At 41.3% G+C, this 13,763-nt stretch overlaps 1 protein-coding gene and 1 pseudogene across 1 annotated transcript in view; both read left to right on the top strand.

The window, feature by feature from the left end:
• The window catches only part of SLC6A11 (solute carrier family 6 member 11), a 178,938-nt gene that overhangs the window by 69,808 nt on the left and 95,367 nt on the right, over positions 1 to 13,763 (top strand). The gene's annotated exons all lie outside the window — the stretch shown is intronic.
• On the top strand, positions 8,862 to 9,515 carry LOC138158304 (26S proteasome non-ATPase regulatory subunit 14 pseudogene; annotated as a pseudogene).

Raw genomic sequence — 13,763 nt, 5'->3', positions numbered from 1 at the left:
CCTTTCCTAGCTATATGACTTTGGGCAAGTCACTTTATGTTTCTCAGTCTCAGTTTCCCCACCTGTAAAATGGGAAAAACATTATCACCTGCTCCTTGTTGTGAGGATAAAATGAAATGATTTGTGTAAAGTGCTTTGCAAACCTTAAAGTACTTTATCCATGTCAGCTATTGTTATATTCTGCATGTACTGATATCTACCCATGCTGTCTCCCCTTTTAGAATGTAAGCTTCCTGAGGGCAGGGATTATTTCACTTTTATCTGTGTAGTCTGGTGTTCAACACAGTACTAGCACATAGTGGGTGCTGATGGGATAGATCGATTGATTCTCTGGAGGAGGGAGACAGAAATATGTGTACCTTAAACTCCTAGTATAGTTTTTCAGATGATGTGGAGAGAAATGGAAGGGCAGCCAATGTCCAAACTCTGCTTATTATACTTTCACTGATTGAAAGATGGTTCCCTTGCCTTCCCCTACATAGCTAAAACCTGTCACCCAGCCTTGAGATGATGCATTCAATGAAACAAGACTACATTCCTACCTCCCTTCATCATTTCCTATAAGACTGATCTCTAAAAACTCTCTTCACTTCCCTTCTTCCCCTTGGCCCCTCTTCAAATTTCCTACATTCCTCTAAAGTGACAGAGTCCAGAAGTGGGTTCAGATTTTTATTCAAGAGTCTGTCCAGTACAGAAACAGATGGGGATATAGTAGCTTTGGGCTGAGCGTGTGAATGACTCTGACCAAAGCCCAGACACCTTCAGGCAGCCTAATTACCAAGAAATATGGGCCTCACTGGTGTGTAACATGAGGCTACAGGAGGCAGGGCCATGCCCAGTGACTAAGAAAAGGTGGAAGAATGGTTCCCTTGAAAGAATCCGGCTGCCTTTCAAGCACAGAGCATCATAAGAACCTTCAGAAGGCCACAGTCCAAAGGAGGTGGGTCTTCTTCCTCAAACCAAAATGTCTCCGAAAGACTTTCTGCCTTCAGAACTGTATAGGTGTGTAGAGTGTTCCAGCTGGAAAAGAGCTTAGAGATTCCCTAGGACGAGCCGCCCTCACCTCTCATCTGGAATACTGCAGTAGGCTTCTCATTGGATTTCCAGCCCCAAGTCTTGCTATATCCCAACCCGTCTTCCTCTCAGCTGACAGAGAGATTTTCCTAAAGTGCAAGTCTGCCAGGCCACTTACTCAGGAAACTTCAGTGGTTCTTTATTACTTCTTGAGGCAAATATAAACCCCTCTGTTTGGCATCTAAAGTTCTTTGCAACCTGGCCCCTTTCTCTATCTTTCCTTATGCTTTGCTCATTCCTCAGACTCTATCAAATACATCGGCCAGCTTGCTGACCCTCACACCCAATTCATCTCCAGTCTCTATGCTTTTGCAATGACTGTCCCCCATACCTGCAATACTTCTGACCCCTCACCTCTACCTCTTAGCTTTGCAGGCTTCCTTCAAGATGCAACTATAATTCTACCTTCTGCACAAAGCCTTTCTAGGGACCTTCAATTGATAATTAATGCTTTTCCCTCAGAGACTTCCTTCCATTTAAGGCCTATATCTATATCTAGCTATGATATTGTACATATCATATAAATAGATCTATCATATACATATATGTGTATACATATATACATACATATATCTATACATATATGTTTGTGTGTATACATATATACATACATATATCTATACATATATATGTTTGTGTGTGTGTGTATATATACATTTATCTTGAATGTATCTAGTTATTTCCATGTTCTCTTCCTCATTAGAATGTGAGTTCTTTGAAAGCAGAGGCTGGTTTTGCTTTTATTTGTATACCAAGAACTTAGCCCAATGCTTGGCACATAGTAAACTTTTAAATGCTCATTGACTAACTGACCTAAACCAAATACTTTTAATGCATGAATGAGGAAGAACCAAGGCCAAGGGAAGGGAGGGGACTTGTCCGAGGTCCCACAGCTAACGTCAAAGACAGAACTTGAGGCTAGTTTTGCTGGGTCCCAACATGGTACTTTCTCATAAACACTCACTGACTCCTTGGGGGGTCATACTGGGTGAGGGTGCATTCTGCTCACAGTCCTGGTGGGAGAAAGTCAGTAGAAGCACAGGCTGTTGTGTTTCATGGAACTGAAACCCTTCTGCTTTAATTAGCCTCCCTTTGCATCCGAAGCAGTCTGAATTTGAGAGAGGAGATTGCTGGACTCCATGCTCATCCATAACTCCTCGATATGACGGCTGTGAACCTGTTCTATTTGACCCTTGCCAATTCTAAAGCCAGGAAAGGTCTGCAAGTTTCTTGAGAAGTATCCCTCTACTTCATCTGAAAGGTCTATTGGTCAGTGATAGAAGTTTTAAAATATGGACATCTTCTCTACTGCCATAATCTCTTGTCCTTTTTAGAGGGTCCTGAGAAGTGTTGGCCTCTCTAAGATCATAGGTGTTAGGATTTCAAGGTAGCTTAGGAGTCATCTAGTCAATCAAACAAGCAATAAGCATTCGTTATTCATTTACTCTATGCCAGGCAGTATTCTAGGCTCTGGAGTTACCAAGCCAAAGAAAAATCTGGTTCTATCCTCAAGGAGTTTGCATTCTATTGGGGGAAATATATATATATATGTGTGTGTGTGTATGTAATATATATATATATATATATATACACACACACACACACACACACATGTATACATACATACATATTCAAACAGTCCAGCTTTCTCCTTTTCCAGATGAGGAGACTGAGCCCAAAGAGGTAGGGAAGGTAACAACCTCAAATATCTCCATCATGGTGCCTGAAGTTCTACCATTAGAGCTGTACTACTTTGCATTCTAATAAGTGAAAAATGTAAATATTCTTTAGTATGAATGAGCTTAGCCATGTCACAGATTTAGAGTTAAAAGGGACCTTAATAGTTACTTATAATTTAAGCTGCTTATTTTATACATGGGTGACTGGGGACCAAATTAGTTAAGCAATGAAAGGTGGAGTGCATTGTTCTAGGTCACTGAGGCCCAAACTAAGACCCACGTAGTTGGTGATGTAATACTGTAGAATGAATGATAGACTGAGTCAAGGGTTCATATCCCACCTCTGCCTCTTACTACCTGTATGACTTGGGGCAGGTCACCCCACCTACTATTGCTTACTTACCCTCACTAGTCCTCAATTACCCATCTGTAACATGAGGAGCTTGACCTTTAAGGTCCCTTCCAACCTTAAGCCCATGTCATGATTTATCTAATTTGTGCTAAGGTATTTTTTGCATTGAATAGATAGCTTCCAGGAAATGATATATGTTAATTCAAAAGAATATACGTAAGACAACGGGACTATACAGAGAGCAGATGAGGTGTATGAGGGTGAAGGATCATTTCTACGGGATCTCCAAAGTCCCACCATGTGTAAGTTAAGGTGGCCTTGGCACCCAACAGTTAGGAAGGCATTTCAGCAGCTCTGGTGGGCAGCAAAGTAGGAAGAAACAATCTGACAGAGTATTGTCTCTTCATCCCATTCTAGAGAACCATTTTTTCACCTTCACCAGATCATTGGATATGCATGGCCTTGCCTCCAGCAAAGTTGGTGAGGGTTCATCTATATTTCTTGAAATTTTGCTCCAGCTTCTATGATAAAACTAACTCACCTTCTATAGTGTTTAAGGTATATAGGGCCCTTTGTAACCAACAATCCTTGCCTGGGGTGGGGGTGGGGGTTAGTGTCATTGCTCCTGTTTTGCAGTGAAGGAAACTGAGGCTTTGGGAAGGGACCATGACTCAGACTTTTTGATTCTATCCAATAGGACTGCCTCTGTATAACAAAAAGTCTCTTCCTTCGGGAAAATGGCCTAAATGATGACCAGATGGGTGCCCACCAGAAATCAGTGACCACATTGCCAGGGAAACTGAAGAAGGCCTATTCAGTCACAATCCTGAACTGTGCTCTTCCACGCCTCCTTCTTCAACTGGTTCCTTTTCTTTTCTCTCGTCCTTTTCTGGTTCCTTCCTCCTTGTCCTCCTGTCCTTCCCTCTTCATTCAATCGGAGTGATTTACAGATTTCTCGCACTTCTGCCCCTCCTTGCCCATTTCCTGGTTTTTAGGAGGGAAGGATGCTGTTCAGATCATTGTAACAACACCACCCCCTCACTCCTGTGCCTCTTTAAAGGAAGCTACAGGATAAATTCTGACTGTGTATCTCACCCCTTCTCCAGTGCTCTGGATCCATTCTTTTCTGAGCTCTGGGACATCAGAACCCCAACCTAGCAGTTACAAACAACCCTGAATAGATTTCCTTTCATTGCTTAATCAGTCAGCAATTTCAATGATCTGAAGGGCCTTGGATATGATTTATAGGACCTTCCTGCCTAGATTTCCTCAAGCTAGAGCTGGATTTAGACTCTTAGCTTTCTTAGATTCCCACCTGAGCAGGTGATAAGGTCTTTTTCTGGCTAAACCAGGAATTCTTAACTTTTTTGTGTCTTGGACCTCTTTGACAAACTGGTGAAGGCTATAGACCCCTACTCAGAATAATGTTTTTAAATGACTGAAAGAGTTGCTAGATTTCAACCAGAGATGAATGAAAATAGTGGTGTAATTTTCTCATCCAAGTTCATAGACAGCCCCCCAGAAAATCTATCCACAAATCCAGTTTAAGAATCCCTGGGCAAAAGAGAATTGGGGGAGGGAAAGGTGAAAATGGGGAGGGGGCAAGACTCCCCCCACCCAGGTCTGCCCCTTCCCCTAGTTGCTACACTCATGTGTACCCAGTGTGGGGAAGAAAACTGTTTATCAAACTGTCCCTTGTGTTCCACACTGAAACATCAAGTTTGGAAAAAGCCAGTCCATACCTTTGGCCTCTTGCTCAATGGCTCTCTTCTCCCTCCCTTCCTTTTGGGGCGGACCCCAGCTTTCGGCCAGTGGAGACTCTGTCAGGAGTCCCCCACAGAAAATTTATTCTTCAATAGCTGCCCATAAAGCCCCTAATGGATTCAATGAGGCATAAAGAGGGAGTAATGGGGCAGCCGCAAAGAGAAAGGGAGAGATGTGTGAAAAGGAGGAGAAAAGGGCCCAGGAAAAGGAACTAAGCAGCAATGCTTCTCGCTCCTCAAGTATCTTTTGTTGTAGCTTGAAGTAAGAGGAAAGAATGGCCCTTCATGGTGAGACTTTAGCATTTGGTCCAAGATTGATCTCTGTATTCAAAGGAGGAAAGTAGAGCGTTCATGAGATGCATGCAGAGTCTTTGCTCCCCAAGCCCTTCTGTGTGAGGCTGGAGAGTGGGGAAGGGAAAGATCCCCCGCCTTCCCGGGGCAGGCCGAGCATTCCAGGCCATCTCTAAGCTGTTGGCTGAGGGGGTCTTTGTGTTGCTGTGGGGAGGGCTTTTCAGAGAATCGTGGTTAGGTGGGGGGAGAGGATAGCGGTAAATTGTAACATTAAATCAAAAGAATTTAGTGTCTAATTCAGTCCTTTCTTTGGCCTTGAATGACAGAGGTTCACCTTTAGCAGGAACCCTGGCAGCGTCTGGTGAGTTAGGAAGAAGGGGAAGCTTCATGCCTCTGTAATACCGGCTTTAGAAAAGCACAATGCCACCCTGAAGTCAGAGCGACTGGCAAGGAGGAGGGGAAGGAGGAGGGATTGCCTTCTGAAAAGTCCTGTAAGGAGATTTGGCTCAGGCTGGGTGAATGGAGATGTGGCCTAGTGGAAGCCTGGTGTGTCCCAGAGAGGGTGAGGACTTCTTAATGGAGAATGGTTGAGCTGGAGGAGACCTTAGAGATCCCACCTTCTGTCACTTAACAGAAAAGGAAACTGAGGCACTGAGGCTCCAAATGGTGAAGAGACTTACTCAGGGTCACACAGTTAACTACTCAAGCAGCTGGGACTAGAAGCTGAGATACCTGAATGCTAGTGAAGTGATCTTTCTACTTTCCATCATGTTTCTTCTCAAACTGCCGTAGCGGTATATATGCATATATGTAAAGAGGGAAGAAGGGAGAGAGAGAGAGAGAGAGAGAGACAAACAGACAGACAGACAGAGACAGAGAGAGACAAAGATTCAGAAACAGACAGACAGACAGAAACAGTGGACAGAAACACAGAGACAGTGACAAATACAGAACTTACATTCTACTGGGGGAGGGTGCATGTTCATAGATAAGTAAGTATATAAAACACTTACAATAAATTCATAGAGATTGGAGTGGGGAGTGTACTAACAACTGTGGAAATAAAGAAAAGCCTCCTAAATGAGGGGACCCTTAAACTAAGCCATGAAATGACCTAGAGATTCCAAAGGCAGAGGTAAAGGAGAGTGTTCTAGGCATGGGGAGGGGAGCAGGCAAAGGAGGGGGTTAGAGATCAGGCATGGTGCACAGTACGTGGGGCTGGTCAGACTAAGGTATACAGTATACACAGAGAGGGAGTAATGTACAATCTGCCTAGAAAGATGGGCTGGCATCCAATCATTAAGGTCTTTAAATGCAAAACATAGGAGTTTGTATTTGAGCCTCAAAGCAATGGGGAGCTACCAGAACTTTTTGAACTGAGGAGTGACACGGTCAGACTTTAGAAAGACCAACTGAGCAGCCGTGTGGAGGGTGAGTTGCAAAAGGGAGAGAGACAGCATGCAGGACAGCCAACTATGGCACTATTGTTGTGGTCCAGATGTGGAGTGGTGGGGGCCTGGAGTAGGCTGCTTGTAGTGTGAATAGAGAGGAGAAGAATACAAGAGATGGCAAGGCAGTGGAATTGACGAGATGCGGCAAATGATTGGATGTGGGAGGTGAATGTGAGGGAAGATCTAAAAATGTCTGCTAGGTTGTGAACCTCGGGAACTGGAAAGATGGTGGTGTACTCAACAGAGGCAGGGAATTTAGGAGAAGAGATGAGTTTAGGGAGAAAGATCATGAGTTCAGTTTCATGTTGAGTTTGAGCTGCTTATGGAACGTCTCATGGAGAGAGTCAAGTAGATAGTTGAAGGTTCAAGACTAGAACTCAGGAGGGAAATGAGGGCTGGTTATATAGAATTAGAAGTCCTCTGTAGAGTGATCATATGGTCATAGTTCCAGAGCTAGAAAGGACATTAGAGAACACATAGGTTTCCTTCATCTTTGATGTGTCATAGACCCTTTTGGTAGCCTCATGAAAACTAGGGACCCCTTAATAGTATCATGTTTTTAAATGCACAAAATAAAATATGTTGGGTTAGAAAGGAAATCAATTATATTGAGATATAGTTATCAAAATATTTTAATTAGTTTATAGACTCCAAATTAAGGACCCCCAATAATCCAGCATCCTCATTTTACAGATGGGGAAACTGAGCTTCAGAGAGGTTGTGTCATGAACAATGTCATACAGGTAATAAATGTCAGAGACAGAATTTGAAACCAAAACCTTTATTTTTTACTATACCATGTTTTATTTCAATTGCAATACTATTTATTAAACATTTGTTGCATTGGGGGGAAATAAAAGAATTCTAATCTAAAATGAAGACCCTGCTTTCAGAAAGTTTACAGTCTTCCTGGTGATATATGTGTGTGTATATGTACATACATATAGACATGCCTATACCTATACACACATATGTGTATATATATTGCAATGCATTTAGTACATTATGTGCACATATGCATCTGCATGTTAATAAATACGTTATATGTATTATCATATATACATGTGTGGTATAAATAAATGTCTATACACATATACATATGCAATCATCAAAGGTGACTGACTAGGCATGTGACCCAGATGGTGAGTTGTCAGAGGAAAGAAAGATCAAGGTGAGCTGGAGTAGGGTTTGTGAGTGAAGTAGACATTGTCAGATAGGTTGATTTAGAAAGGATGTAAATGGGCATTACAGGGCATAGGCTCAGTAAAAACAAGGCTCTGAGGTAGAAAGCACACTGCATGTATGTGGGGCAGTGAAGAGACTAGCCTCTGTAGTCCATGTAGTGAGAGGAGTGAGAAATGAGGTAGGACACATTGGATGAAGTCTCTGAAGATGACTCTCCATTCCTCATATCTCACTTGAGCTCCAGTGTCGATTTTCTATTTTGAACACTGAATTCATTTTGAAAAATCTGGGTTAATGTCCTAGTTCTACCACAAACTAGCCACGTGACCTTTGGCTAATCTCTTTTATTTTTCTGACCCTTCATTTCTTCATATATAAAATGATGATTATATATGTAGAATTATTATGACAAATGGGCTTTGTAAGCAATAATGTATTATATAAACATGAATCATTATTTTAGTTTAATATATCAAAGATTCAGGCTTTAATTATTTTAGGGTATTCCTTTGCCCAACAAAATCACTCACAATATTCTTGTGGGCTAAATGGACAAAGGTGGGCTACATAATGGCACAGTTTGGTGAATCCAAATTTGGTTTTATGATTGGCCAGGAATTAGCCTAGTGTGAAATCTCTCCCAGAGGGCCATAGTGGGCTGCTGTCATTCAAAATTTTTGTCACTGGCATGGAAAATATAGAACAAAATGATCAAAATTGCAAATGACATCAAGCTTAGAGGAATACACAGCTTTGAAACACAGAATTGAATGTGATGAAGCTCTCCAGTTAGAATAATAGAACAGTTGATAAGATAAAATGCAAAATGGATAAATGGAAAGTCTTAAACTTTGGTATAAACAATCAACAACCAAAGTAAAGGGTGGGGACTCTTTTGAATGAACTCCTGCTGTTTTATCCCAAGTTCACTGAGCTAGGATTGGGCAGCTAGTCAGAGCTGCTGCACCTGCTGCCGCACATGAAAAAAATCACTTAGTCACCCACCTTCCAGAAAGAGAAGAGAGACACTTCAAAACTTCTATAAGGATTGAGTCTAAGAAGAATTTTCTCAGAAGTCAACAAATTGAAACCTGAAATATTGTAGTTAGTGACTAAAAATATGGACAGACTACTTTGACTCAGAGGAAGTACACCTGGGCTTGGTCTGGGAGAACCCACAGTTGATCCAAAAAGTAGATACAGCAGAACACATTGATATCTCTTCTTTGACACTATTAAACATTTGAAACATGGTTGTGCTGGAGTTCCAGTGGGAGTTATGGATTTGATGCTTACAGAATTTGTTCATCATTACACCATCACAGTGCTTGATATGTCTGCTGCACCACAGTCAGGAACAGGTTTCAATGTAGAGGCAGTAATTCCAAGCCAAAATGAAGCAGATGGGAAGCCTGAGATGTTTGTTGGTTGGTGTCATGGTCACCCTGGCTCTGGCCATTGGCTTTGTCGTGTGGACATCAGTACTCAGCAGAGATTTGAAGCCCTGTCAGGAAGAGGCACAGCAGTCATAGTGGATCCCATTTAGAGTGTCAGAGGAAAGGTTGTTATTAATGCTTTCAGAATGATCAGTGCCAATCTGATGTACTTGGGATATGAATCCAGACAAATGACTTCAAATTTGGGTCACTTAAACAAGTCATCTATTCAGGCTTTAATTCATGAACTAAACAAACATTTTTATTCCACATCAATGATATAAAGAATCAGCTACCATCTTCCCATCCACCCAAGTTCAGAACTCTAAAATCATCGCTGACCTTTCTCTCTCCCTCAATTCCCAAATCAATTAGTTGTCTAGTTCAATCATTTATAACTCTTCCATCCGTCCCTTCTCTCTCCTATACAGCTCCATTCTAATACAGATTCTCATCACCTATGACCTGGATGATTGGAATGTTTCTAATTAGTCTAACTGCCTCTAGGCTCCCCCTTTTCCCATCTATCTTCCAGCATCACAGACATTGAGTTTGGGAAGGGACCTCAGGAGACATCCAATCCAACTGGTGCTTGTATAAGAATTCCTTCAACTACATATGCTCAGGTAATAAGTCATCTAACTTTTGCCTAAAGACCTCTAGTAAGGAAGAATAAACCACATCCCAAGGTAGTCTATTCAACTTTTGGGTAATTCTTATTTCTCCACTCAATTCAACAGGCATTCTTTAAGCTCTAACAATGTGCAAGGCTTTGAGTCAGACACTGGGAATAACGATATCAGCAATGATAATGACAGCTAGCATTTATATAACACTTTAAAGTTCACAGAGCACTTTAAGTATTATTTCATTTAATCTTCAAACCTTGGAGGTAGAGGCAATTATTTATCCCCATTTAACATGTGAGGAAACTGAGGCAAACAGAAAAAAATTTATTTTCCCAGCATCACATGGCTAGTAAGTATCTGAGGTAGTATTTGAACTCAGTTCTTCTCAACTCCAGGTGTAATGTCTTTCCGCTGGACCCCCTAGCTGCCATACAAGATTAAAAAAAGCCTCTGATTTCAAGGAGTCCTCCTTCCACTATAGGAGAGACAAAGATAAGAAAATATAAGATAATTTGAGGCTGGAAAGAATACCAATAACTAGTGGGGGAATAAGTTCTTGGGCATTTAGTTTAACAGGGGGATCATACCTAGAAGCCAGAGAATGAATAGGATTCATTTCCATTCAATTCATTTCTGTCAAATTAGTTTGCTTTCATTCCCTCCCTTTTCCAATGCACCTTTGACTAAAACAATCTTCTTAAAGTACAGGTCTTACCATGCTACTCCCCTGCTTAAAGACTATTGATGGCTCCCTCTTGCCTGTAGGATGTCAAATTCAAACTCTTCAGCCTAGTATCTCCAACCCCCCATAGTCAAACTCTCCAAATTTAGTTCCTCTTTCCTGCCTTTCAGCCCATCTCTATACCTTTATATAGGCTATGCTCATGCCTAGAATATGAATATATTCCTCCACATCTCTGCTTCTGAATCTTTATCTTTCTTACCTCTAGTTTTTGGCTTTGTTTTGCGTTTTTCATTGCTCAGAATGTTACTCCCTACATGGAATACCTTCCTCACTTCTCTCCATCTACTCCATCCCATTTCAAGTCTCTGGGTAATTCCCACTGTCACCATGGAGCTTGTCATGCCTATTTCGGTCCATGCTGATTCTTCTCTTAATTCTTGCATTTACTCTTAGCTATTTACTATCCAGTGCCCAACTCTTCTCTCATCACTTCATACATCAACCTTGTCTTGCCAGATAGACTAGAAGTTATTTTTAAAATAGAGGTCCCTATAGCTGACACTTCTCAAATTCCCAGGTTTCTAGGATGATGATGATAAGAAGAAGATTTTAGAGTTTTAAGTTTTTCAAAGCACTTTCCTTAAAATAAACCCATCAAGTCAGTACTGTATGTATGATTATCAGCAATTTTTACGAATGAGGAAATTGAGACTTGGAGGGGTTAAGTGACTTAACCACTGCCATGGGGCTCATAAAATAGCAGAGAGAGGATTTGAAGTCAGGTATTCTGATTTCCAAGTCCAGCACTGTCTACTTCATGCTATAGACAGTTAAGGGTTGGGGACCACTCATTTTCTCCCTCTATGTTTTTTGTACTGTCATAGATATTTGCTTCATTGAACATCTCCATCCTTCTGTCTGACTTCACTGCACACCCTCCTACTCCCATCTGGCCTGTAGTGAGTAAGGATCCCTTTTAAAGTACTGTGGAAATATTAAGCCAGAAAAGAATTCATTCTAAATCATAATTATAATTGGAAGTCACATTCCAAACCTTGCTGAGTTCCATAACTGTGTATGTCCTGATCCCCCTCATGCAAAAAAACAAGCATTAGGTAATGAGACTGATGAAAATCCAGAGAGAGAGAAGCCTTTTCACATCTCTGACAGGATATTATAAGAAAGTGTCCTGCATATGGTTGGTGCTTAATAAATGTTTATTAAATGAACAAAATGAAAAGGCAAGCTTATAAACCTAGCTCTGGAGCTTACTTAGCCTAGAGACCTTGAGAAAGTCATTTGATTCCTCTGAGTCTTGGTTCGCTTATATAGCAAATGGGAATAAAAAATACTTAAATGGCTTGCCTAATAGGGATGCTCTCAGGAAAGCACTTTGTAAACCTTAAATTGCTATTGAGGTAGGAATTCATATTTCCCAATTTCTGTTGCCTTTTATCAGTCACTGCCATCACCACCTCTTAATTAAAAATAGTAGAAGGTTTTTCAGCTCAAGAGGATCTGTTTACAGACCTGAATTCAGAAAGAGGAAAATAGAAATCCTTCCTGAGTCTGAAACTGCCCAAATATCTCAGAACTATGACCTTTATCAAGTCATTTGCTGAACTGTTGATAAGATCAGAAATGATTAATTCCATCAGGCCCTGAGGCCATAAAAATAAACAATCTGTAAACTGGACACATGGAAAGCTCATTAATCCCTAGGCTACTGGGCTAGATGGACGAAGGGTCTTTTATGAGAGGCCCAGGTTTCCATAAAAATAATAGCTGACATTCCAGTATTTAAGGCTTTCAAAGAACTTTCTTCACAAAAAGTCAGTGAGCTAGCTAGTAGGTATTAGTGTGACCATTTTTTGGATGAAGAAATTTAGACTGAGTACCTTGACTCCAATTCTAGTGTTCTGCCCCATGCTGCCTTACGTCACCTTAACACCTTACCTTTGGTTAAGGTGTTACAGTTTATTATGGGAAACTTTCCCACCCTTCATCCCATTTTATAGGTAAGAAAACTTAGGCCCAGAGAGTGACTTACATAACTCACCCAGTAAGGGTAGGACATAACTAAACCTAGACACAAAGTCCCTTGACTCCCCATTTGAGGGATATTTTCATTCTTGCCATATGTCTCCCTATTGGGATGGTTAAGAAGATCCCACTGGGCCATCATAATTACCCTGCATCTTCTTTTAAGGCAAAGCTGTGACTTGTGTCCCAAATCAATGCCCATGTTACTAGTGAGAAGCCCCAGCTGACTCCCCAACCTTGGGTGGCTAGCTTTGGAGAACAGATTCAGCTGTTGTAATGAATGGAACCCATCAGGGCAGCAAATAGAATAAGATAATTTATACAAAATCCTTTGCAGATCTTAAGGTGCTATATTTATGAATGTTACCTATCACTGTTACTATAATTAACAAAGATAATATTTGTAAAGCACCTGCAGGTCTATAAAACACTGAACACATTGACTCATTGGATCCTCAAACAGTGGTGCGAAGTGGGCGCTGTTATTATTTCTATTTCACAAGTTAGGGAACTGAAAGTTCATTCTCAATGAAGCCCAATGACAAGATACTTATAAAGTCATATAGAAATTTCCAAGATTACGAATGGGCTTTTTGTAAAAGACCAGGGAGCACCTGCACTGTGGCTTACATTCTCAAGAGTTGCCAGGAACACTCAAGGAAAGACTAAGTGACTTGCCAGGGGTTGAGTGGCCAGAATACATGAGAGCCAGGCCTTGTCCCCAGGTCCTCCTGACCCTGGGGCTAGCTCTCTGGCTACTACTCTAGGCTGCCTCATACTGTAATTACTATTGTTGTTATAATTTTGTTGTTGTTGTTGTTCAGTCATTTCAGCCATGTTTGACTCTCCCTGACCCTATTTGGTGTTTTCTTGGCAAAGATATTAGAATGGTTTGCCATTTCCTTTGCCAGCTCATTTGACAGATGAGGAAACATGAGGCAAGCAGGGTGAAATGACTTACCCAGGGTCACGTAGCTAGGAAGTATCTGAGGCCAGATTTAAAGGCACATCTCCCTGACTCCAGGCCCAACACTGTCTCCCCTGTGCCATCTAGCTGCCATCATTTTTATTCAGAGTTATTTAATTATAGCTTGCCCCTGGTTTCTTGTGGCCTTGGAGATGGCCAAAGGCCAGTCCTCATCTTTGGAGCCTGATGGCTTCTCTTGGCACAGGTT

Source organism: Petaurus breviceps, unplaced genomic scaffold (assembly GCF_028583685.1).
Source record: "Petaurus breviceps papuanus isolate PSGF00001 unplaced genomic scaffold, PetGlider_PUasm1.0 174, whole genome shotgun sequence".
Lineage (NCBI taxonomy): Eukaryota > Metazoa > Chordata > Mammalia > Diprotodontia > Petauridae > Petaurus > Petaurus breviceps.
This window is presented reverse-complemented; position numbering and strand designations above follow the sequence as displayed.